Below are 8,552 nucleotides of genomic sequence, written 5' to 3'. Positions count from 1 at the left end.
TCTTCCTTCCGAGGAGTGGCTGGTGGGTTTGAACCGCCAGCCTTCTGGTTAGCAGTCAAGTGCCTTAGGCACTATGCTACCAGAGCTCCAGACAATACACATGATAAATAAGTTATGTAGTGTGTTCAAAGTTCATAGATGCTATGGAAAAAAGACAAGTTAAATCAGGGTAAGGGGGAGTCCTGGGAGGAGCATTGTAATATTAAATAAGGTGGTCGGGGCAAATTTCATTAAGAAAATGAGATTTAAGAGAAGATTGGAAGGAAGTGAGGAAGTTAGCCTGGTGGGTATCTAGAGGAAGAGTGTCCGGAGCAGAAGGCCCTGAGGTGGAAGTTTGACTGATGTGTTTGAGCAAGCAGATAAGTGTGGCTAGAATGAAGTAAATGGAAGGTAGAGTTAAAAAGGGAAGTGGGAAAATTAGGTAGAGTCTTGTAGGTCATTATAAGGATTTTGACTTTTACTCAGAGTAAAATGAGGAGCCTTCAGAGGATCTTGAGCAGAGGATTGACATTATCTGACTTATGTTTTAAAAGGATCACTGGCTGCTATAGGGAGCCAAAGGTGCATGGAGGGAGACTAGTGAGGAAATAATTGCAGTACACTCCTTATGTGATAATGCTTCTAGGTTGTATGTGTTAAAGGAATCTCAAACTCAACATAATATGTACCCACCCACCATTCCCTATATCCAACCTGGTTCTCTTCAAGTATTCTCTGTCTTGGTGAATGATTTCACCATTCACAGAGTTGCTCAAGCAGAAGCCTACACGTCATCCCTCTTGCCCCCATATCAGAGACTTCACCAAATCCTGTTGATTGTTATCTCTTATTACATCTCTAATATGCCCTCATTTCTCCATTTCTACTTATTGTGCCAGGCCACCTTCATCTCAAACCTGAATCACTGCAGCAGCCTTCTAATGGTCTCCCTTATCCACTGTCCTCTTCTAGTGTGTTCTCCACAGGGCAGTAGAGAAAAGAAGAATCTTTACAAAATGCAGATTTGATCAAGCCAATGCCACTGCTTAACACTCTTCACTTGCTTCCCACAATTCTCATTATGACCCATAAGACTGCATGACCTGGTTTAGCTCAGCCCACCCTTTCTCTTACTCATTACATTCTAAGTACAATGTCTTTCATCTTTTCACTTGCACCAAACTCTTTCCAAATTTTGGACTCGTACACTGCTATTCCCTTTGTCTGGAATGCTCTTCTTCCCTTTCTTTCTATGACTGTGACTTCAGGTCTCCGCTTAAATCACTCAGGGAGACCCCTCTGTCCCTGAAGTAAGTTCCCAGCTATTCTTTCCCATAGCATCATGGCACTCTTTTCTTCCATGATGTTGTCAAGTTGATTCTGAGTTATGGCGACCTCATGTGTTACAGAGTAGACCTGCTCCTTAGGTTATTTTGACTGTAATCTTCATGGAAGCAGATTGCCAGGCCTTTTCTTCCATAGTACTGTTGGCAAATTTGAACCGCCAACCTTTAGCTAAGTAGTCAAGTGCAAACTGTTTGCACCACCTAGGAACTTTTCCTTCATATCCACACCCAAACTCATTGCTGTGGAGTTGATTCCAGCACAGAGACCCTATAGGACAGAGTAGAACTGCCCATAGGGTTTCCAAGTTTTTATGGAAACAGACTGCCATATCTTTCTCCTGCTGAGCAGCTGGTGTGCTTGAATCACTGACCAGTTGTTTAGCAGTTGAGCGTTTAACCACTATATCACCAAGGCTCCTTTTTCTTCATAGTACTTATACTTTCTGATTTTTTAGATCGATAGAAACCTAACCTATCTACATACATACAAAAATACCTTTTTATGTGCTGGTCAGTTGGAACAGCTCTTGTAAGTCATGTAAGTTGACATGAGGGCAAAGGCTATGTTTGTCTTATTTCCAATGTATAATACAGTGTCTAACACATATCAGGCACTCTGTAGTATTTGTTTGAATAAATAAACGAACCCCCTTTGCTTTTCCTGAAACCAGCCCCATACAAGTCTCTAATTCCACTATTTATAAGGCATGCGTAATCAAAGTTCATTCAATAAATATCCATCAGTTACCTACCTAGCAAAGCATGGTGCTTTGCTCTACTGCAGACCCAAAGATTTTAACACAAGATGTCTGCCCTTGAAAAGTTTGTCATCTAAATAGCGATACAAAACACATCTGTGCAGCAAAATTTCTGCCTAAAATTAGCCATTGAATGACCCATTGATGTTCCCAAACACTGAAGACAGTGCATTTTTGGTTCACAAGGGGTGGTCACTAAGGACTGTTCTCAAGGCCCTTTGTATAGCACCTGAATTTCTGGGTTTGGCTTTAAGCTTTGCCACTTGGGAATTTTATTTTCTGATCCCAGGGGAACTAGTAGATCATTTTCTTTGGACATAGCCATACTAGCCAAGTTGATAGGAGGTGGATACCTAAACTGGAATACTAATTTATTGACATACAGAAAAAGAATAACTATGGAGAAGAACCAGATAAGAAAATCTATGTAGGGAGTCAAAACATAACAGGAACATTGCGTGGTGTGCATGGCACCGCAGCAAGGGGAGTTGGTTGTATAATCCTAATATTTATTGGCAGCCAACTCTAATGGGCTGGTCCATCCATCTTGAGGATGGGGATGTGCTGACCTCAGGGAATGGAAAGTGGATTTCCTGAAGCAGAAGTTCTTCTAGCAACGGCAACACTGCATTGCTAAGAGTGTCCATTTGAAAGTCCCAATTTTCTGTATTTCCAATTGACATCTTCCCTCCCAATGGACTTGCTCTTTCTTTAGATATGTTGATTGGGTTACTCTCTGGGCCATCTCTCAACTTGGAACGTCTACTGTCTCTTTTAAGGTGACTTTGCATCTCTCTGGTCTTAACTAACGTGCTCTAATTTTATTCATTCATGAATTTTATTCATCAGATTCTTAGAGTTTGGTGTATGTATGTCTGGGTCCTTTGTGGATTCTTTATATAATAGCACAACTCTCAAATGGAAGAGCAAAATATGTTTCTGATCCAATAGTCTACTGCCATTTTTTTTTTCAGGAGAAAGTAAGAGTGATTAATTTTGTCCTGGGGAGTTAGGAAAGGCTTTCTAGAGGAGATAACATTGGATTTGAATCTCAAATTAGAAGTTTTTGGAGAGTGGGGTGGAGAATATGGTAATTTCTAGGTAAAGAGAACAACTTGTGTAAATGTTACTGCATACTATAAGACATTTTTATGTATGAATTAAACAGCCCACAAGGAGCTTGATAGCAGAGAACTCAGATGCATTTGTTGTCCTATGACTCTCAATCAGCCTTACAGACCCCGGGATGCAACAGCTATTACCATTCTTAAACACTGCACATGAGCCAACACCTTCTTGACCCTTGAACTGTCAAAGTCTCTCTGGGCCCAAAGATAGCTATGAGAGTCCTTCCCCGAAAGCTTCTAAAATGCTTTGCTCCTCCCATGCCCTTTATAAAGTATATTTGTGTAAATATATAAGTTTGACCTGCCTTTTTCCATTCCCCTCTGCTAGTACCCTATAAGAACATTATTTTTAAATGAACTGTATTAGATAATTGTTATTCCTAACCCACCCAATGGTGCTGCAAAAGAAAGGCCTGGCAATCTGCTTCCATACAGATTACAGCCAAGAAAACCCTATGGAAGAGTGACAAAAGGAATCACCCTGAGTAGAATAGACCCAATTGCAACAAGTTTTGTGCACATCTTTATATTTCTTATGGCAACTCCATGTGTTAGAGTAAAACTGCTCCATAGGGTTTTCTTGGCTAATCCTTATGAAAGCAGATGGCCAGGCCTTTCTTCCATGATACCACTGAGTGGGTTTGAATTGCCAAACTTTAGGTTAGTTATTGTTGTCGTGAGGTGCCATCAAGTCAGTTCCAACTCACAGCAACCATATGTACAACCAAAGGAAACACTGTCCAGTCCTAGGCCATCCGCACAATCATTGCTATACTTGAGTCCATCATTACAGCCACTGTGTTAGGTTAATAGTGAAGCACAAACTGTTTGTGCCACACATGAGATCGCCATGAGTTGGAATGAACTCAATGGCGACGGGTTTTTATATTTCTACTACATTCCTCAAAAATATATTGTTTTACATGTTTTAAAGCTTTGTTTGAAGGATACTGGACACCTCGTTCAATAGCTTACTGTTTTCATTCAGTGTTACATCTTAAGATTCATCTATGTTGTAGTTCTATTTCTTTCATTTTAACACAGGATTCTATTGTATGCATATATCACAATTTGTTTTTCTCTTCTCTTGTTGGGTATTTAAGTTAATTAATTTAAATATTTAAATAAATTTCCCATTATTTTGGGTAGAACATACAACCGTTATGAAAACCATTTGGGAATACCAAGTAAAGTTGACATGGAAGGAAGATTGGGCAATCTACTTCCATAGTGATACCACCTTGGAAACCCAAGGAAGGGTCGCCATGAGTCGGATCTGACTCCATGGCACTGAATTTGGTTTGAGTTAGTAAAGTTGAGGAGCTCTGGTGGCTTAGTGCCTAAGACATTTGACTGCTAACCAGAAGGCTGGTGGTTCAAATCCACCAGCCACTCCTGGGAAGGAAGGTTGGGCAATCTATTTCCATAGTAATACCACCTCAGAAACCCAAGAAGGGGTCTCTATGAGTCGGATCTGACTCAACAGTAGTGGGTGAATAAAGTTGAAAATGCCCATACCCTTCAACCAAGTGATTCTATTGTTAAATATATACATTAGCTCTGTGCTGCCCGATATGTAGCCATTAGCTGTCTGTGGTTATTTAAATTTAAATTTCTTAAGATTAAAAATGATCCACTTCCTCAGTCAAACTAGCCACTTATCATGTGCTCAGGAACCACGTGCTAGTGGTTACTGTATTGAATAGCACAGTTCTAAAACATCTCTGTTATCACAGAAACATTGGTACCCGAGAGAATATTTGTATATTCCCAATATACCATGAACATAAAAAGGACTCACTATCTGGTATCGTAGTGCTTAAGGCACTTGACTGCTAACCAGAAGGCTGACGGTTCAAACCCACCAGCCACTCATTGGAAGCAAGGTTGGGCAATCTACTTCCGTAGTGGTACTGCCTAAAAACCCAAGAGGGGTCACTATGAGTTGGGTCCAACTTGATGGCACATTAACAACAACAACAACATCTCTGGAATAAATGGATGGATGGATGGATGGATGGATGGATGGATGTGAAAATATTAGATTACAAGGATATATATACCAAAAAACAAATTCACTGCCATCGAGTAGATCCCGAGTCATAGTGACCCCTCCTTGGGTTTCCAAGGTGGTATCTCTACGGAAGTAGATTGCCCAGTCTTAGGATATATATGTTGTTGTTGTTGTTATGTGCTGTCGAGTCGGACCCGACTCATAGCGACCCCTCCTTGGGTTTCCGAGGCAGTATCACTACAGAAATAGATTGCCCCATCTTTCTTCCAAGGAGTGGCTGGTGGGTTTGAACCACCAGCCTTCTGGTTAGCAGTCAAGTGTCTTAGCCACTATGCTACCAGAACTCCTAAGGATATGTATGGCAAATGTTAAATGAGTTCTAAGTATAATAGCTTGGAGTTTAAGATAGGTGGGATTTGAGCAGGGAATCAGAATCCTATGCATGACTTTAGGAGAGAATTAAGTATTTATCCAGGGCAGTAAATTGAGCATAGCAAAAGAAAGAATTGGAATCATTATTATGGTAGAAATCAGATAGCTCAAAAATAGAGACACTGTAGCAAGAATCAAATCCAAGGCAAGTCTGTGAGTGGGGAAAGTGAGTCATGAGGTCAGAAGCCAAAAAGATTAAAAGGAGGCCAGGAGGTGGAGTGCAAAGCAGGTCAGAGAGAGCAGTTCAGGACAGAGGCTGTGAACAATATGAAGGTATCTGAAGCCTGTGCTCCAGGCTTTGAGAGCTGGGTAAACTTTCATCCTTGAGATCAAAATCTATTCATTTCCTAAGTATATTGCCATTGCTCACAATAGGGGAGGTCCATCTACTTATAGTGGGAGCTGTGGTCAGAGAAGGGTTATCTGTGGGGCTGTGGAGGAAGAATAAGGATTGATTCCCACACTGAGTAGCTGTGAGACTTTGAAAGTGTAAGTGTGGGACTTGGGCTTGGTTGCTTGAGAACTGAAATTCTAAGAAAGTTAATTAGGAAGGGTAAGAGACCAGGGAGGGAGCAAGTGTGGTTAAAAAAAAAAAAAAAGATCAAAAAGGAAAAGGGGTTGAAAAGGGCAGGGGTCAGTTGAAGACAGAATACAATGAGAGGGGATGTTGTAGAGGTCTTAATATTGGTTTGCAGTTAATTGCAGAGTTTTTTCTATAATTTTTTTAAAAGGCAGGAATGTGGTGTGGGATTCGGAAGCCATTGGTCTGATTTAGTTAGAAAGTACAGAGAGCTCTAGCCCCCAGGCAGCTTCGAACCACTTACTACCCAGCTTTCTGAGCTGCTCTGTGGCCTGGTCCTTGTTTTCGTAAAAGCCTCTCCAGCTCTTCTTCCAACCCCCATGAGCTACCAGAGCCAGAGGTAATGATTTAAAAGTCTTACTCCCAAAACTATTGGTGGAGAGAGGGCAGGTGTATGGCCACAGGGGAAGTTGGATATGAGCAAAAATCAGAGACAGCCATTTTAAAGCACTTGAATCAAGCAGGATAGGTCAGCTCTCTGATGTCTTTGGTCTCTGACTGATGATAAAATCCTGTCTTTCCCACCCACCTTCTCTTGCTTTACGTAGTCCAAACTGAGCTAAAGTTTCAGCTGTTATTTTCAAAACTCAATAATCAGATTAGTGCCACCTTTAAAACAAAATCAGTGGCTGTCCAGTCAAATCCAATTCATCGCAGCCCCACGTGTGTCAGGGTGGAACTGTGCTCCCCTAGGGCTTCAATGGCTGCTTTCTCAATGGCACATGTGGGTAGACTCAAGCCACCACGTTAACTGATTGCACCACCCAGGACCTCCTAAATCAAATAAAAGTACAAGCACATCTCTTTTTATTACGCTTCACAGATACTCTTTCCCCACCCCCACGAGTTGAAGGTTTGTGGCAACCCTGCCCCGAGCAAGTCTATCGGCATCATTTTTCCAACAGCCTGTGCTCACTTCATGTCTCTGTGTCACAATTTGGTGATTCTCACAATATTTCAAATTTTTCCATAATGCTATCACACACTTAATAGACTACAGTTCAATGTAAACATAACTTTTATAGGCACTGGGAAACCAGAAAATTCATGTGACTCAGTTTATTGCATTATTCACTTTATTGTAGTGGTCTGGAACTGAACCTGCAATATCTCTGAGGTTGCTGTTGTTGTTGTTATATGCTGTCGAGTCATACCCAACTCAGCGACCCCTCCTTGGGTTTCTGAGTCAGTGTCACTAGGGAGTAGATTGCCCAACTTTCCTTCTGAGGAGTGGCTGGTGGGTTTGAACCGCCAGCCTTCTAGTTAGCAGTCAAGTGCCTTGGGCACTATGCTACCAGAGCTCCTGTGCCTGTACAAGCAATTCTTGGACTAGACCAAACAAAGCCCTGCCTGTCTGCTTACTTAAGATAGTACAATCTCATTTTCAATCATGACTTTTGAGAATCACGGCATATTGCTGAAGGCCTAGAGACAGTTCACTCAAAAGGGCAAATAGCTACTATATCTGACCTTAGAAAAGTAATCCTTTCAGTGGAAACTGTGTTATGAGAACAGCCAATTGCCTACCAATAGTGGTTTGCTGACTTAATTCCTATCCCAGAAGTCTCTCCCTATGGCTTTCTACACCTTCTAGCAATACTGACAGAAGTTTTGTATTCCAGAACAAGACCACTCGGAAAAAGTCTGTGTGTATGCATTACTAACCCTTTACAGAGATTACAGCTCTGTAACTCCCAAGATCACTTCTTGTTCTGACACCCCTACTTCTTTCCACCTCATGCACCTCCACTCTTCAGCCTCAAATCCCTGTGCCCATGCATGAGCTCGTCTACTGGAACGTGGGCAGCTGTCTTGGCATGCAAGGGCAATCAGATGCTTGAAGAAAATTGGTGAATAATCATGTGTCCAAGAGATCCACAGGGCTTAGGGAATTAAAAGGCTTATTCTTGTGGTTAAACACTGGGAATGCCATTTCATTCCTGTCCGCTGATTTCTCTATTATCAGCTGGAAAGCCATCAGGAGATCCCTTGTTTATCTGCCAGGATGCTAACTACCCCTTCTTTCAAGTCACACTTTTGTTCGCAGGCTTAGGAATGCTGCAGTTATTCCAAAAGGAATCTGGCTGGCACAGGTAATTAGACTTATTAGGTCATAATCACAGTATCACAGCATCAGCCTATATTTTACTGAATTTGATTATTAAACTTCAAATGTCTATCTTTGGGTCCAGAGGCCACCATTTAGGACTCAATAGTTGAACCTGCAATACTATAGAAAACTAGACTGAATAATTCTGAGTCCTAGGTCTATGAATCCACCACCTATCTGTCACTTTGTCATGCTGTTGTTGTTTG

Source organism: Orycteropus afer, unplaced genomic scaffold (assembly GCF_000298275.1).
Source record: "Orycteropus afer afer isolate SDZICR_OR568_19922 unplaced genomic scaffold, OryAfe1.0 scaffold00336, whole genome shotgun sequence".
NCBI lineage: Eukaryota > Metazoa > Chordata > Mammalia > Tubulidentata > Orycteropodidae > Orycteropus > Orycteropus afer.
This window is presented reverse-complemented; position numbering follows the sequence as displayed.